Here is a 16281-nt window from a genome sequence, read left to right on the forward strand (position 1 = left end):
TATTTACTGAGAAAAATGGTGATGTGTTCAATACTTATTTTACCCGCTGTATAAGTAGTTGCATTTTATTTAGAAAAATTAGCAGGGGGGAAAAAATGCACAAATATACAACCTTTAATCTTGCTCAACTCTTTGGAAATTAAATGAAAGTAAGGTTGTAAGAAGTCAAGCTCAGTTGGGGTCACAGCAAAATGCCACCTGAAATAAAATTCAATATCCAGCATCGACTAACATGCCCTGTGTCATCTGGCAGCTGGTGTATATATGACGGTTATCTAGCTATCTAGCTATGTTCTGTTAACCTCAGCCTGCTCGCACTGAGGACTCTTAGCAGCATACAGACAGCTTGATCAATAGGTCACTGTGCCGACAGCAGTCCTCGGGGTTGGGGTAGAAGGAGAAGCTGGGTGGAATGAGGAAGGCGGTAGTTAAGAGTGATCATGTATCCGGCAGACTCTTGAAGCAYCAAAGCAGGTGAAACAGAACTCACTTAAAAGATGACCCTCAGCCCAAGCAGCTACTCTCTGCTCTCATCTTTCATTTCTACAACCTACAGGAAAAAGCTTACAGAAATAAGCCAATYTGCCAAAAGTATTGTGAAGGATGCTGTTGAAAGTATTTTTGTTTTCCTTTATTGAGGGTGCCAATGCATAACTACTGAAGAATCCTTATTACAATTCATCAAATAAAAATCGTACTGTTTTGACACGTCTTGAAATAAAACATGTACATTCTGCATGAAAACCTGCAGCTTAATTGGGTATTGTGTCTTAAGACTTTTGGTAATGGTACATTGTATAATAAAGAAAACATTTGCCAAAGACTGCAAGAAAATAACAATGGAAACAAATGCAAAAGAAATGAGATTTCAGTTTAAGATTTATGACTTTTGAAGATTGTTTTCCAAAGAATATTCAACTGACAGTTGATGATCACTGCATGCAAACTTCTGTTATTGTCACATCTTTTATTTGGTACATATACAAATTATARAACAACACTTTTGTGTGCCTCACTGCTTTATGACTTAGAGTGAAGACACTGAACACTCATTAGACTTCAATTCTATTTAAAATGTTATAATACTAGAAGTGACGGGTCTTTATAATTTGCCATATCTCCACCAAACACACTGTAAAAAATAAAACATCTAGTGTGACCACCAATCTTTTGATGGTCATGAATCAAGAGTTTGAAAGATCTGACTTTTAGTTTTCACACAGCCACTGTTTATTTAACGGTTAATTTTCAGTCTGCCTCTTATTAAACAGGGAGTGACAGACACAGATGTGTGGTTACTGTGGGGACCATAATTGCAAAAGTTTTAGCATTACTTTTGATCTTGCAGATCTATATGTTGTTTTTTGCTGTTTTATTTTATTTATTTATTTTTTTCAATTAATGCATCAAAATATAAGCATTCATAAAATTTTTAGATATTTTTCTTCTATCAGCTCAGTTGCTTTTTGGGAGGCCTATATGCACAAAACATCAACAAAATAATAAATATTGGCCTTTTTTCCTTTAATTGATCTAGTAGTAGAATCCTTTCCAATCAAATACCTCAAAACCTTTTTCTTTCATGATCATTCTGTTTTTTTTTTGTTTGTTTTTTTGTCCCCATCTTCTTGACAAACAAATTTGTGTTGGTAACATGGGAGACACCCACACAGATAACCCCTGCATTTACATTCAAACTGAGCTTATGACAAAGCCTCAGCAACAGGCTCTGTAATCGGCTGGTTGGCTGCAGATCCCTGGCCTGCTTTCACCTCTCCTCTCTTTTACAGCCGTGATCTTGAGCAGGAGCTTTAAATTGGAAATTATTACACATTAAACCCTCGGCGCGCAGGCCYGGATCGAAGCGGATCGATATCTTGCCCGGCACAATAAATCAGATGCTTTCTCTCTCCCCGCGTCGCTTTCCTCCCCTCCGCTGGTTCGGGTGGCTGTAGGCCACTGCTCGACTGGAACATATTTAAATTTTCTCGTAACAAATTAATTCCAACATTTTCTCTTGATTGAATTAGGGCAAGTGTTTGGTGCTGTCACAAGTGTTTGGGCCGCTCCTGGGGAGAGACAAATTGCCAGGCCTGGACACGGATAACAAGCAGTGGTGTTGAGTCGCTGATAATCTCCCCACTAATTCTCCATTACAGCAAAATGAGGCCATAAATCTTCCTGACAGCTGATCGATGTAAACATTGTTTCCCTCATGATTGCCAGCTCTCCCAGCGGAGCTACTGTCCGCTCACAACCCACTGAAATTACTCCGGCACCAGCCCTCCCCTCCTTTTCTCTCCCCCTAGCTGGGCTTGTGTGTGTGTGTGTGTGTTTTGGACTAACCCAGCAGGAGAAACCAAAGTCACTGCTGTCTTGTCATTGGAGGAGGGTGACCATCTAATTTTAGCTCACAGCTTGCTAAACAAATGGAAAATATTCATCAAAATGTCTTCTGTTTTAACCACTGGCACCCGGCAATTCTTTATAAGGGAACGACTGTCCTACCGGCAGGCAGAGAGAATGCCAGTGAAAGATTGAGTTGTCAACCAGTCAAAGACCCGTTATCACCATGTTCACTGTCAAATAATATTCTACACCATTATTAAAATCCAATCTGCGCGCAATTACAGAGACAGGGATGCGGTTAAAATGAGACGTCTTGCTGTAATCACAGACAGAAATGATCATTTTAGGACCTGCCACTTTGGGGGATGTGTTAAATTGGCGAGTTTTCAGCAGGCATTTGGGGGCCTTTCACGTAATGCAGTAAAATAATTAGAAATCGAAAACTAAAGCCAGTTCCAAGTGAAATGTTGGTGGCAGATTTGAAGTTGTTGAGTTTTAAACTTGCTAATCCTCGAGTTTTAGGTCTTTTCTTAAAGTTTGGCCTCTGTGTTTGAATTTGTGCTGCTCTGAAATCTCGTCTTTGGCGCAACTCGCTCTGCTTATCTGCTCTTAATTGGCTGCTTATTTGCCACAAGTGCTGATCAACAGACCTCTCAAGTGTTTGACACAGACAAGCTAATGTCTCATCTCTTTGACCTCCCAGGTCAGCTTTTCTTGAAGGGTCACTCCTGCAGTTTGAGTTCATCACCAGGTACACAAAATTATCTTTAGAATTATAGTTCAGATTGTTGAATGTGGGGTTCTGTTGGTAGCTTATAAACAATTAATGACTTACTTATTGTAGATAGCTTTTTCAGTAGCCTCACTTTGGAGAAAGGGTTTTGTTTTGACCTGAAGACAAMCTTAGAATTTCTGGAAGGTTTTTAGAAATTTGGTGTAAAAAAAAACCAAACAATATAAAACAGTCTTACCTCTCTGTTCTGCAAAAAAAGAAAAAAAACTGATTAGCTATGAGTGTGGCTAAGATCAAAGCAGCAGGTAATGAATGATATTGACTTTCCATAGAACCCTTTTCTGAAGAGCTGAACTATCATTTTAACTGTAACTGTAAATTTTGCTTTCACAAAATTATGACGATTTTGGGTAGAGGTTTTTTTTCCAATATAGTACTGTTGGTGTTTTTATGTTTGCCCAAGTGTACCATTTTTAATCTCATCTTAATGTTGTATGTTTCAAAAGGACAGCCTCTGGGAAAAGCARAAATACAAATGTCTTTAGAGCCGTTTCATGATAAGGGCATTTTGTAGGGTTGTATTACATGGAGCTGCACAGTAAAAAAAAAAACGTGCAGTATATTAGACTGACATAATATCATTGCTGTATTTGATTATCCTAGTATTGTTTACAGCAACATTTTTATTTTGTACCAGAGTTGAACACAGAACGTTCAAACCTGGAATGCAAGTATATCTGACCAACAGACTGCGGTCAGTGGAGACAGGTTTGCAACTAAATTAACATATATAGCACAAAAAGTAAGGAAATWTATGTTTGATATATTGTTTCATTGTTGTAACAATGCTTCTTGGCCATAAATCTTATACTGTTGGAAAGCTTTTTGATTTGCCCTTTAAAAGGTGCCACATTTGTAAGGAACATGCATTTGTGTGATAAGCAGCTGAGTATGTGGGTTGCATACATGAATAATTTGCCAAATRTTCTCTGCCTTTTCCAAACAGCTTATTTTGCTGTTGCTATTGACACTTGTTCTGAGCTTCCAACAGGGTGCCCGATATAAGATTCACAAGAGTTACAACAAAGAGATAATCTACCAAACACAATGTTCCTCAGTTTTGCTAAGTTTACTAATCACAAATATTTGGTCAACCTGTTGTAAACTTAACAACAGGTGTTATGTTTTACTGATGGCATGACCTGRCATTGAATACTCATGTACCTTATAAAATATAAACTGAACTTCCTAAATATTGATTTGATGCTTGACCAAAAACAATTTTGCTCAAACTCAATGAGCTGAACTCAAAGAATTACAAGAACATCTGCTCATTTGACCTGCTCTGTGGGAAAATATGAGACTCCTGTGACTTGCACACTGCAGAAGGGACATGTGACAGACCAGGTGTCATCCTACACTGGCTCTAAAGGTCACTCGTGCCAGCACTCCATTGGAATTGGTCCCTGTCTGGATTTGTCACTGGCATTATGACTTCATCACCCCCGAGAGGACAGAAAGAGAGAAAGAAAAACAGTTTGCCCTCATCCGTCAATGTCCATCTCAAATTACAGCTCAACCAATCACCGAAGGGGATCAATAGGGAGCGGCTGGGCTGGTTAGGGGGTTGCTGGACATGTGGACAGAGAGAAGGAGGGAGTGTCTGAGGARGTCTGCTGAAAGACAGAAGAATAACTGATCAATACAGAAGGATGGATTTTGTCATTTTGAAAAGGGCTSTCAGAGGGGGCGTTCACTCCCACCTGCTCAGAGCTATATCCTCCAGCTCAGGCTGTGGATGACACATCTCTCCATCACATCGCACCGGCCCAATTTTCCTTTGCCACCTTGCTCCCCCATCATCAAACCGTTTACATAAACCATCGCTTTGGTGGTATTGACARGCACAACGAGCGCCTATTATTTCCATCGGCTGTCGATTTGCATAGTTCAGGTGGAACATCTTCTCAGGGCAYTATCAAACCATGATCTGTCTCCACACTGTTGTAATTGCGCGGCATCTTCATAATATCATTTCATCCTACGCCTCCTCCATATTCCAAGTTGCAGTGTGTGTAAAGCCTGACCCTTCTACTCCTCCACACATGAGGAAGAGGAGCATACGCTGCCGATGCCAGTCTGACGAGAGCCAAGTGTGCTCGCRGGCTGATTAACTCAATAAGAAACAAAGATCTTCTTTATTGGGATGCTCGCTGCTGTAATGGTTGTTTGATTGGAAGCCAGTGGCTGTATTGACAGGTGAAGTGGACTGATTAATGGGGACTTAAGCCAGTAAGGATAACAGTCCTTCACATGGCTTATTTAACTCCAAAAGAGTGACTGATGGTCCACTTCAAGGGTGTCCTCTAAATCATTTCCCTCTGAAGCCTCTGAGCACAGTAATGGAGCTATTTATGCACAGCCTCTTAGAAAACATTGATTTGGGGGTTAATACGACACACAGCTTATGTTTTTCCTCTTAAAATGATGGTTCAGATCTGTTTAAGTGGAGTTCTGTAGACCCATCATGAGCAAATATCATCTCACTTGAAGCAGATTGCTTTTTGAACAAAATAAATACAATCGTTCAAGCTTTAAAGGTCTTTATGTAAATGTCATGCCAAAACACATCACTGTGGTGCTCGGTTCAGAATGAGCTGATATCTTGTACCTTTTTTATGAGACAGAAAAGGATTTGGAGCTAATTCAAATGATCCAAAGTTAGCATTTGTAGGTGGAGCTGCAGATTTCCAATTTAGCGATATTAGCCTCCTGAGCGGCAGAGTTGTGAACCATGTTAAGTCATTTTAAGGAGAAGAGCCAGTTACACTTTTGAGTGTCGGGCAGGTCTCCACTGAAGGCGTGTGGACCTGAGCAACGGTGTAGATGTTTATATTTGATGCTTATGTTGGTGCAGTGTTCTCCAAAAAGTCATGTGGCAGAACAAAACACCCTTGCGCTATGTTCAACATGTCAACTATAAATCTAGCTTAAGTAGAGTGGGCCAAACCCTCAGCAAAAAAGTTAAGGGATTAGCAACACTATTTTCAGTTTGATTAACATAAGAATTTATTTTTTATGTAGTAACAGTTTTAAACCTTTTATAAGTAATTTTCTGTGGCCAGTTGGCATCATTCACACAGAGGGGATGCTATGTTAAATGTTTTTTTGCCTGTATTTATTATAACAAGCTCTGTGAAGGATGTGACACTGTATTAATCTGTGTACCTTTTTTTAAACCTTCTGCACAAACATTGTCTGAAATCAATAGGCCCAAGTCTCTCTCCAATACAGTTTTTAATATTGCAGCTATAGGATTATCATGTAGCATGTACTGAAGCTAACAGAGGTACTGTATGATACTGTTTCTGCACTCTGCCACTTTTGCCAAGTTGGGGGCACCAATCAGATTTAACTGATAAATAATTATTCACCCTTTTTAATCAGATTCAAATTGGGAACACGTATGATGTAACAGTGAACCTTTTCATATCAAATGAGTACTCAAGAAGTAAGAAACCAATTTCATGTTTTACAAATTTTATTACAAAAATCTAATTTCAGGATAATGGATAAAAATGGTAACAACATAAAAAGGCAAAATTAAAAAACTACAAAATCACAATATTTGTAAGAAAACGTGGAATACACAAATTATGGAAATGTAAAGGTTTATTGAAAAAACATTTTAATTTAAAATTTTTAGCATTTGGAATTGTCCAGTTTGATCTTGGCCTGGTTCAGATGAGCCATTAGCGCAGCAATCTGGCTGGAAATAAACAATTTCTATAAAAAGAGGCCATTCAAAGAGCTATCCACATCAGGTAAGATATTTATTATTCATAACCTTTGCACAGAACTCAAATTCAAAAGTTTCAAATGAGTTCTTATTGTGAACACTTGGACTTTACAACTCACTTATTCAAACTAAGTAATGAGAGCCATAAACATATTAAATCCTAAGGTCAGAGCAGTTTTTATTTTTAATAGTTAAAAATGGGTTTTCTAAACAACTCACAGAAACACAATGCTAAAAGAAAAGGGCTTTCAAAAAGAGATAATTAATTTCTGGGTAGTAATTAAAAATGTTAATGCAACCCAGGGTCAAGAATGCATTAATAAATTTAATTTATGAGTTAAACATTATTTAAGAGCAAAGCATATAACCATGGAAGCGCTGGAATCATTTGTTTACTGAGTAAGCAAGCTGTCTATTATAGTCCATTGTATACTGCCTTATTCTAATTAGTTGACCTAAGTTCAGGGTTGTAAAGTAAGGCCAGATCAGTAAAAGGAAAAGTGTTTTTTGTCAAAACAAAGCGTGCAGAGAAACTGAATGAATATAGACTATCAGTATTGTGTCTGTCATGAGGGTCAAAGGTGACTTGTTTGGGGCTTGGCTGAAGCTCTGGTTTCAATTCTGTGGATCAGAATAGCTCAAATTGACACCAAGACCCATCTGCCCACAGAATTAATCCTCCACTCTCCTCCATTTGGATGTTTTTCTTGTGTTCTTTATCAGCTCCATCCATTTCTTTATTCATTCAGTTGACTTTTGAAAGGGGAGAGGTGACATGTCCCGGGGCTTGTATGTGGTTAAAAAAAAAAACAATCCAGCGATTTCAAGTGCAACATTTGCAGACTGTAGGGTCACCGGTTGTTCTATTTTCCCTCTCTCCTTCTCTCTCTTTCTCCCTGTGAAATCGATCGTTTGTTTGCGAGCAGCTCAAACGGAGCGGGAAGAGGACTCGGAGCTGTGCTGGCAACGCACGCAGAGGCAGAAATGCTGCTGGGGAAAGAGACAGGCGAAAGGCAAGAAGTCCTCCCCACTCTCACCGTCAGCGCTCGTGACCTCAGGGCCAGAGCGAGCTAGCATGCGCGCAAGGCGGAGGAGCCGCCCAACAAAAACGATGATGCCCACAGAGGGATTTTGGGAAGGCAGAGSGAAGCGCTGGTCCGTTGGCCCTCTAGCCCTGTGCTTAAGTGAGTGCAAATTAACTTAAATAAAAACTTTTATAGGCCAGTCAAAAATTTAATTTGTTCTCCTCATACCAAACCTTAATCAGGTTAAGGAAAAAAAAACTTCCACTTGAGAGGGCCGCCCTGCTATGTTAATCCAGTTTGCTGTTGAACACGAAGGGCAAGCAACAGGTGAGGAGCCTTTATGCACATCTGTGGCCCTGGTAATAAAGAGACGGCAGACAGTAGCTGACAGTAGCTGACACTGGCTATCAAACAAACGGCATGGTGAAGACGTCTGCCAAAGAAAGCGCCTCTGGTGAGAAACACACAATGAAGGAAATGGAAGGTTGTGGGGGGAGCTGGAGCGATGGCCAAAGAAGATGACAGAATGGCACACGAGGGAGAGAATTTTTTTTTGTTTCTGGAGCTTTCTTGTGCAGAGCTGCAGCTTCTTCCTCTTGCTCTGTCATAGCRGCCTCTCAGTGGCGACTGAGGCGGTGGAGCCCCACGGGGGTCAGCCATGTAAGGAACATAAAAGGCCAATTTAATTTAGCACGTCCGCGGCTACAAAGTATTTTAATTCCGACAGCTGTGACTGAGGAGTTAATATTTGACTTGTCAGAAGTGGGGCCGGGGCCAGTGAATCATTGTAATTCTCATTAAGAGGCTCTCCCCCAGCAGCACCCTAATGCAGAATAATGAAAGTCAAGACGGAGTGAGCTTCTAATGCCAGTTGAGGCCTATCTTTTAATATTCCCCTCTTGATGGATTAGGGAAGGGGGAAATTCATCTTGGATCATAGGGCCTAATTTAATAAGGGATCATTCCAGGAGTATTGCATTTTATAATAATGTCATTTAAAGTGTCGTCTTCCATTTTTACTGTCCCATATGTATGCTTATATAATGGTGCCGGAGGGATGTGTTTTTACACCGCTCACATCTCTTCTGTGTCCACATGAGCCCTCCAGACCAAACTCGCGCCACGTCTCTGTGGTCCGCAGGCTCTCAGATCAGGTTTTCATTTCATATTTTGGTCATAAAGCCAATTGAGTGAGCACCTATGAGAAGTTCAGTTACTCCAGCGTGTTGCTGCTCTTCCAAATTATTTCTAATAGTATTTAGAGAAAATCACTGTGATATGAGTGTTGGGATTGTAAATATCACCCAAAGGAAATGTGATAAAGAGATATTGTATTTGCTCCATCACAAGCTCTTTAAAAAAAAACGCACTCTGAGAGGCTAGGCTATTTTTATCCATCCTACTCACTACAGGAAAATGACTGAAAGAAATAAAAAGGGGGGTGGGGGGGACAAACACGAAAAATTTGTGATGTTAGCGGCAGTGACAATCACATGATTATAAAGGCTATGTTTAAAAAAATGTGCTGAATGTTTGAAAGCCTTCTGTAGACGTATTCAACAGGTAAGGAAATAATATTTCTGTTGGCATAATTGTCCAATTTTACCTTGTAGCTTACTGAAACTAAAACTAYTTTTTCTGTTTTAGTTGTAGTGAAGCACACAAGTAATGTGATCTAAACAGTGTTTGCACTTTTCACACTGTATGGCTCAGTATCATGTAATATTGTAAAGTAGTCCAATCCTTAAACAAATTCAAGACAAATGTTGCCATCAGCCACAAATCCATGAGTTCTGCTCTCAAATTATTAGTCGAAGACAGCATAGCCCTGTGTTCTGTGGCAAAAATATGTTTGAAAAAATAAATTAGATCCCCCCGCATTTCAACAATATTTCTGCAAGTAGAAAGAGAGATAAACACATTCATTGCTATAGTTATGTTTTAAAATAAACCAGTTTTACTGAATATTTGCAACAAAATTCTCATTATATGTTTCTACACCATTTACYATTGTATAATATAGATAACTTCTAGCAAAAAAAGTGTATAATTTAAAGAATTTCCTCCTTTTTTAGATTCTGTATTGTTTTCTTATTGGTTTTAAGGACTCGCTAATATATTTGGGTTAATTTCAAAGAACATTTCCTAGTTGACCATCCAAATGTTTTATGATTACTTGACTTCTCTTTAAAGCAATATTTTATGTCATAAAGTTAATATCAGTGTTGTATCTGTTTGTTTCATATATGGCCAAGTGGTGACAATAATWTACAGTATATGCTTTCATACCACATTTATATAGATCAGTGTACTTAMGAATGAAGCTYCATGTTTTTCTTGGAAAAWTTTGAATCCTGTTAATTTTCTCATCTAAGTGTCCATCAAAAACGTTTTGAGAGGGTTCCTTAAATAGAGATATATTCATTTAAAAAACTTCCTGTTCCTCGACTTCCTTCCTCCCTTTCAATGTGAAATGATGGACAGAGTTGCTGTTTATCATTTTAATGGCTTATTTCAAAGCATGATGTCARACCAAACACAGAATACAACAAAGTAGTGTTTCAAGTTCAAGTTGTATAAATTCACACTGCATTCTACCTGCAGTGGAGTGATTTTCCAGCCAATATCCTCTGTGTTTCTTCGGTGGTCCTACAAGAGCCCATCCACCACACAGTGTGCTGAATGTGACCCTTTAAAAAGGGTCCCTGTCATCATTAAGATAAGAGGTCGTCTCTCAAACATGCTTCAGCTCAACAAAGTGCTTCCTCTTTGGCACACTCATGTCTTTGGCACTTCTGCCTGCCTTCCCTTTTTCTTCTTTATCTGTTCTGCTCGTATCGCTGTTCCGTGTCCTTCTAACTCCACTGTCTCGTTCCGTGGGACTTTATCCCCTGCCTTCCCACCCACCTTCCACATTCCACTATCTTTAGCCCATAGAAATGTATATTCATTGTCAGTCAGTTATCAGAAAAAAAAGAGAACTTTTCCTTTAAAGAGAAAGGATTCAGGCGTATTGTTAAATCTAGATTACCAGTGCCGTCTTGAGATAGAGTTGTTTTCAGTCAGCTGCCTTCCTTCCTTTCTTGAACCCAACCAGTTATCTGCAACAGCAAGTGTCAGCTATTTTAAGGGTCTGCTATATTCTTCCGTGATACGTGTGTCACTTCCATGCTTTCCTCCCCTGCAACTTTGAAACAAAAAGCAGAAAACGGAAAGAAACAAAAAAGTTTTGTTCATTTCACACACTCCCAAAGCCGGTGATGTTAAACTTTTAAACATTCTTCTCCAGACAAAACTGTTTCCCCTTTTCTCCACCCCGCCGTCCGCTTTGCAAGTCATCACAGAATCCAGCAAACAAATACGAAACACTTACTTTTTTTAACGTTGCTGTTAAGATAGTTTAGGAAAGTCAACGAATGACTYTCAGCGTTATCGTAAAGGGGCGGAGGACTTATAAGATCTATTTTTACATCCCATTTCAGAATGAGATAGTAGACTTCACACACATACACCCACCAGGCCCACTGTGGAGGAAACTAAATGCAGGCCTATTTAATTAGACATTGGCAGATTGTTGAGCCAACACCGTAATCCAATAGAATGTCCCCTCGCTATGAGAACCTGCCTCTTCTGATGCCTTCTTGACTCCATTATGCAGCTCAGTCAGCTCTTCAACTGTCCGCTTTCCTCTCCGCTGGTGAAATCAGTTTATATTAGCTCATACCGTAAAAGGCGGCTTTTCTTTTAACCTACTTCACCCAGCTGAAACTGACAGCCCCCCCGCTGCCTTCATATATTACTGTTCATGCATGTTATTAGCCCATGATGTAGTTCTTGTGGACGTGTATGTATTTATTTCCTGCGCAGGCACAGGGGTTTGTGTGAGGAGTAAATTACCATAGAAATGCAGATATCAATACTGCTGTATCAGTGAGAGGATACGAGTGGCAAAATCAATGAAAACATTTGAATAAGATGCCCCGGTTGACAGTTAACGTCCTGCTCTAAAATTCTATAAAAAAACGCACCTCTTTTGGTCGTGTAGTCCACCAACCCAACGACTTATTCAAATACAAGAGGCTGCTTAGTTCAAGTATTTTCATTTTTAGGGCTTTTAGCAGTAAATTTAACGTGTGAATAGTGCTGCTAGATGGTTTGATTTCAACACTGTGCTACAAATATCACAGTTCATGGAAAAAGTTTCAATGTTTTTTTTTATAAAAATGTTTCGCAAGAATGACAATTATTAAGAAAAAAGTGGAAATCTTGACCTCCACAATGGGAGAATCTGTAAAATGTTGATGGGGTGAAGTTGGATCAAATAAATACCAAGTGTCATGAAATGTTTTGGCCTTATAGGAGCCTTTCCCAGCTCTTCTAGAGGAATTCTGAAGCATCCGCAAACCATATGAGATTTATATTCAGATTTAAATCTTTTCCCAGTGGAACATGCTTGCATCACCTCTCTCTTGGATGAGTTGTTTCCGAAATGTAATTTTGTTCTGCCCTAAAAATGTACAATGACAAATAAAAGCAATTCTGATTCTGAGGTACCCCTTTAGCCATCCTAATCAGATACTCGAACCACCTCACTTGGTTCCTTTCAGTGGAGAGGAGCAACAACTCTACTCTGACACAAATCCTCAAAACAGCGAAGATCATTTCAGTCTTGTGTCCAGGATCTTATTATGTCAGTAAAGAGCCATATGACTATTGCAGATGGTGGGAATTTAGTGAACTGCAGGGGTTAGACAATGAACTGAAACACCTGTCATTTTAGTGTGGGAGGTTTCATGGCTAAACTGGACCAGCCTGGTGACCAATCTTCCTTAATTGCACATTGCACCAGTAAGAGCAGAATTAGCAGGGTWAGAGCACAGTTTTACTCAAAATATTGCAATGCACACAACATTATGGGTGACATACCAGAGTTCAAAAGAGGACAAATTGTTGGTGCACGTCTCACTGGTGCATCTGTGACCAAGACAGCAAGTSTTTGTGATGTATCAAGAGCCACAGTATCCAGGGTAATGTCAGCATACCACCAAGAAGGACCAACCACATCCACCAGGATTAACTGTGGACGCAAGAGGAAGCTGTCTGAAAGGGATGTTAAGGTCTAAAARCAGGTGTTTCAGTTTCATTGTCTAACCCCTGTTTGTTCTTCTTTTATAGTTACAAAATCATTGTTGGACCACATGTTATGAATTTGGAAATTATGCCGAATTGCTTTAGAATTCAAAAGTGGGTGTATTTATTTAAGTCCAAAATTTAATTTATTGTAAAAAATAAATAAATAAATAAATAAGATGCATTTACTGAAGTTCAGCACTGTATAGAAAATATTCCAACTGTTTATTGATTGCTTAGTCCAGTTTTTCTTTAAATAATGATGTGTTTGCATGCAGCTAAAGCACCAAATGGAAAAAAAAACTGTAAGAAAAATGCAACCAGCATATTCATCATGGAGTTGTGCTTTTTTTTTAAACATCAGCAAGATGTATGGATTTTTGCACTACACCCAGATTTATGGTCACGTGAAAGCTGCGAGCAGCTTTTATGCGTGTATACCATTTACAGTACACGGGTGATTAATGCTCGTYCTGAAAAACCAGAGGCCATTTTCTGTCACATCTAAACTTTGCCCGGACCACACGCGTCTGTCACCAGTTCAGAGAGCATTTGAATCCGGTTGACAGATATATAAATGGTCATAAATGGTTCCCTGGATGAAATGTTGAAGAAGAAAAAAAGGCACTTAACCATGGACCTCCCCTGGCTTTACACACATGAAAAGGACACTCAGGCATCCAAATACAAATATTGGGTAATTTGTCATTTGCTTTTTTTTTTTTATTTCGTTTTGTTTTGCTTCTTTTGTACGTGTGTGTAACTTTGTGACATTTTAAAATGGCATTTCGTAAACTTCAAGCAGCGTGAATACAATCAATGTGAGATTAGTTAGGCCTGGGTTTCCAAGAGGCTTTTTGTAACTTAAGAGCTCTGTGTACAGACGTCTGATGATTGAAAAGCAAGCACTCGATTATGCTCACAAACAAATGATTGGATCTTACCAACTTGTAAATACAGAGCGGCATGGGCCAAATGTTTAACATTTACTGTGTGCCCCTCATTCCTCCTCCTCTCTTATACTCTCTGTTTGATTTTGTTCTCACACTCTCTTTCCATGCACATGTAAACCTATGCACAGCAAAACAAAACGCACACAAAGTCGTCCCCCCGAAGGCGTCCACTATTCACCAAATGTCACCTTTTTTTTCCAATGAAAACAGTCAAATCCCCTCAGGGTTACTAATGCCACAGGTCTCAACACATACACCCCTTGTTATGTCTTCTTCCCAGGGCAGGGAGTTATACATTATGTTATCCCTCTAATCTGCAAACCAGCTGCAACTGGAAATGAATTAATAACAAATAGAAAAATGCACCCAGAACATAAAATATGTGTAGATTGCCCTGGGGCGCCTAAATGGGAAAAAGTGAAACGATTAGACTTCTTATTTTGTTCTGACCTCTGTTTTTGTTTTCTTCATAGCTGCCGAATAGAAGGAGCACGGAGCTGCTGTGTGTGCYTTTTGTTTTGTTTTCCTGTGTGTCTGCAACGGTTATGCACGGGTCAAATCTGTGTGAACACCCACTTTTCATCCTCCAGTGAAATTAAATACAGTGTTACAGTCAAACTCTATAAATGCTGTAATTCTCCGCTGACTGCAACCCACACCGAGCGCTGCGGTTAGCCACCCAGGCCAGGCTACAGCGTGATAACAGGCAGCGATATGGCGTCGTAATTGCTGGCCTGAGTGCTGTTGGAGGGAGTTTTCAGCAGGTTTCGGTCTCACTTTCGCTCCATTTAAAAGCCTTTGAAGTTGGGCTTTTTTATCTGCTTTCGCTCCTGATGGCTGTTGTCTTTTGGTGCTGGGTGCTGCGTGTGCGCCCCTGCTCTTTGAGAGCTCCCCAACACGCAACAAAGGCAAAGGGCCCTTGGAGAGAGAGAACGAGAAGCGGCGAAGGGGGAGCGCTCTCGCCTATGTTTTCACAGAAATCCACAAACGCACCGGTTCCAAACACGACGCGTTCCACGACAAATTGTGCAAATTTCATCTTCGCCGCCGCTGAAAAGAAACTCCTCCGTGTGATTGTTGAACACGTCCTAATTTGATAAAGAGCCAAGTGCGGGAAATGAGAGGGTAGTGTGTTTGTCTCAAGGGTTGTGGTGGGGTAAATATAGCAACAAGACAGCACCAGTTGATATGAAGGATTCCATGGTGTCGAGTGCTGTTGTGTCTCACCAGGCTGCGATGATCTCTGCATGTGTGTGTGTTAGAGTTTTACTCACATGCATTTGGATTCATGTGTCCACTGCTGTTGTCTTTCCAATTGATTAATATAATTGCCCTTCCCCTGACTCATCCAGCTCTGTGTGCAGCAATCCCTGAGTAAGAGACCATGAGTTAAAGCAGGGGAGCAAGTGAGTGGGATATAGGCTGCATGGCTGGCTCCTGGCTGGCTGCATGGGTGTGTGTGTGTGTATGTGTGTGTGTCTTAAGAGTGTGTTGAGAGGAGATTGTGAGCGCTGGTAAAGTCTCCATGTCTAATCAGAACACTTCAGTGTCCCAGTTTCATTGTCTCCAGGGCCCTCCAAGTCAGCACTAGGCCTCAGGACGTGCTGATAGCTGTCGGACCACTCCAGCAAAGTTGACTTTGCACTTTGACATGCAGAAAGGAGGAAAAATGACTCCATTTGAATAAAAAAAAAAAGCTTTTTTGTTGCTCTGATGATGAAAAAAAAGAACTTGTAACCCTTTTAGTTACATATATATACACTGATTTCCCAGATTCGTGTAACCTGTGTGGCTCTAGTCAAAAAGAAGGGCGCGCCCCCGCCTCATGGTTCAATTCCAACGCAGGACGTCATGCGCGCGCCCGCGGGCTAAGCAGCAGTTCCGTCCCCACTGCCACGCTTTTTATTTATTTCTTTTTTCTACTGGCGAGGCGCCCAATCAATAATTCAATAGTTTTTGGCGTCTGAATCCTGTCCCCAAAACGCCGCGGCACACAAACACTGCAGTCTCCTGTGCAGACACGGAGGGATCAGGATTAATTAATAGCTGCAGACATTGTGTTTTGCGTGGAAATATCGGAAGAGTAATGCGACCTGCACTCCTGTAATTATAGGCTCCCGTGTCAGGTGTTTATTAAATGTTCAATAAGAGGCGGTRAAGATGTCAGCAAATGAATCAGGAGAATTTGCGAGGTGAGCATTTTTTTTATTTTTTTTGTATTCTCGTTTCTATTTCTGTGTCAAACTTCTGGTCAGAATAAAGCTGGAAACATGTGCAAACAGACTGTAAAAT

Source organism: Austrofundulus limnaeus, unplaced genomic scaffold (genome assembly GCF_001266775.1).
Source record: "Austrofundulus limnaeus strain Quisiro unplaced genomic scaffold, Austrofundulus_limnaeus-1.0 Scaffold29, whole genome shotgun sequence".
Classification (NCBI taxonomy): Eukaryota; Metazoa; Chordata; class Actinopteri; order Cyprinodontiformes; family Rivulidae; genus Austrofundulus; species Austrofundulus limnaeus.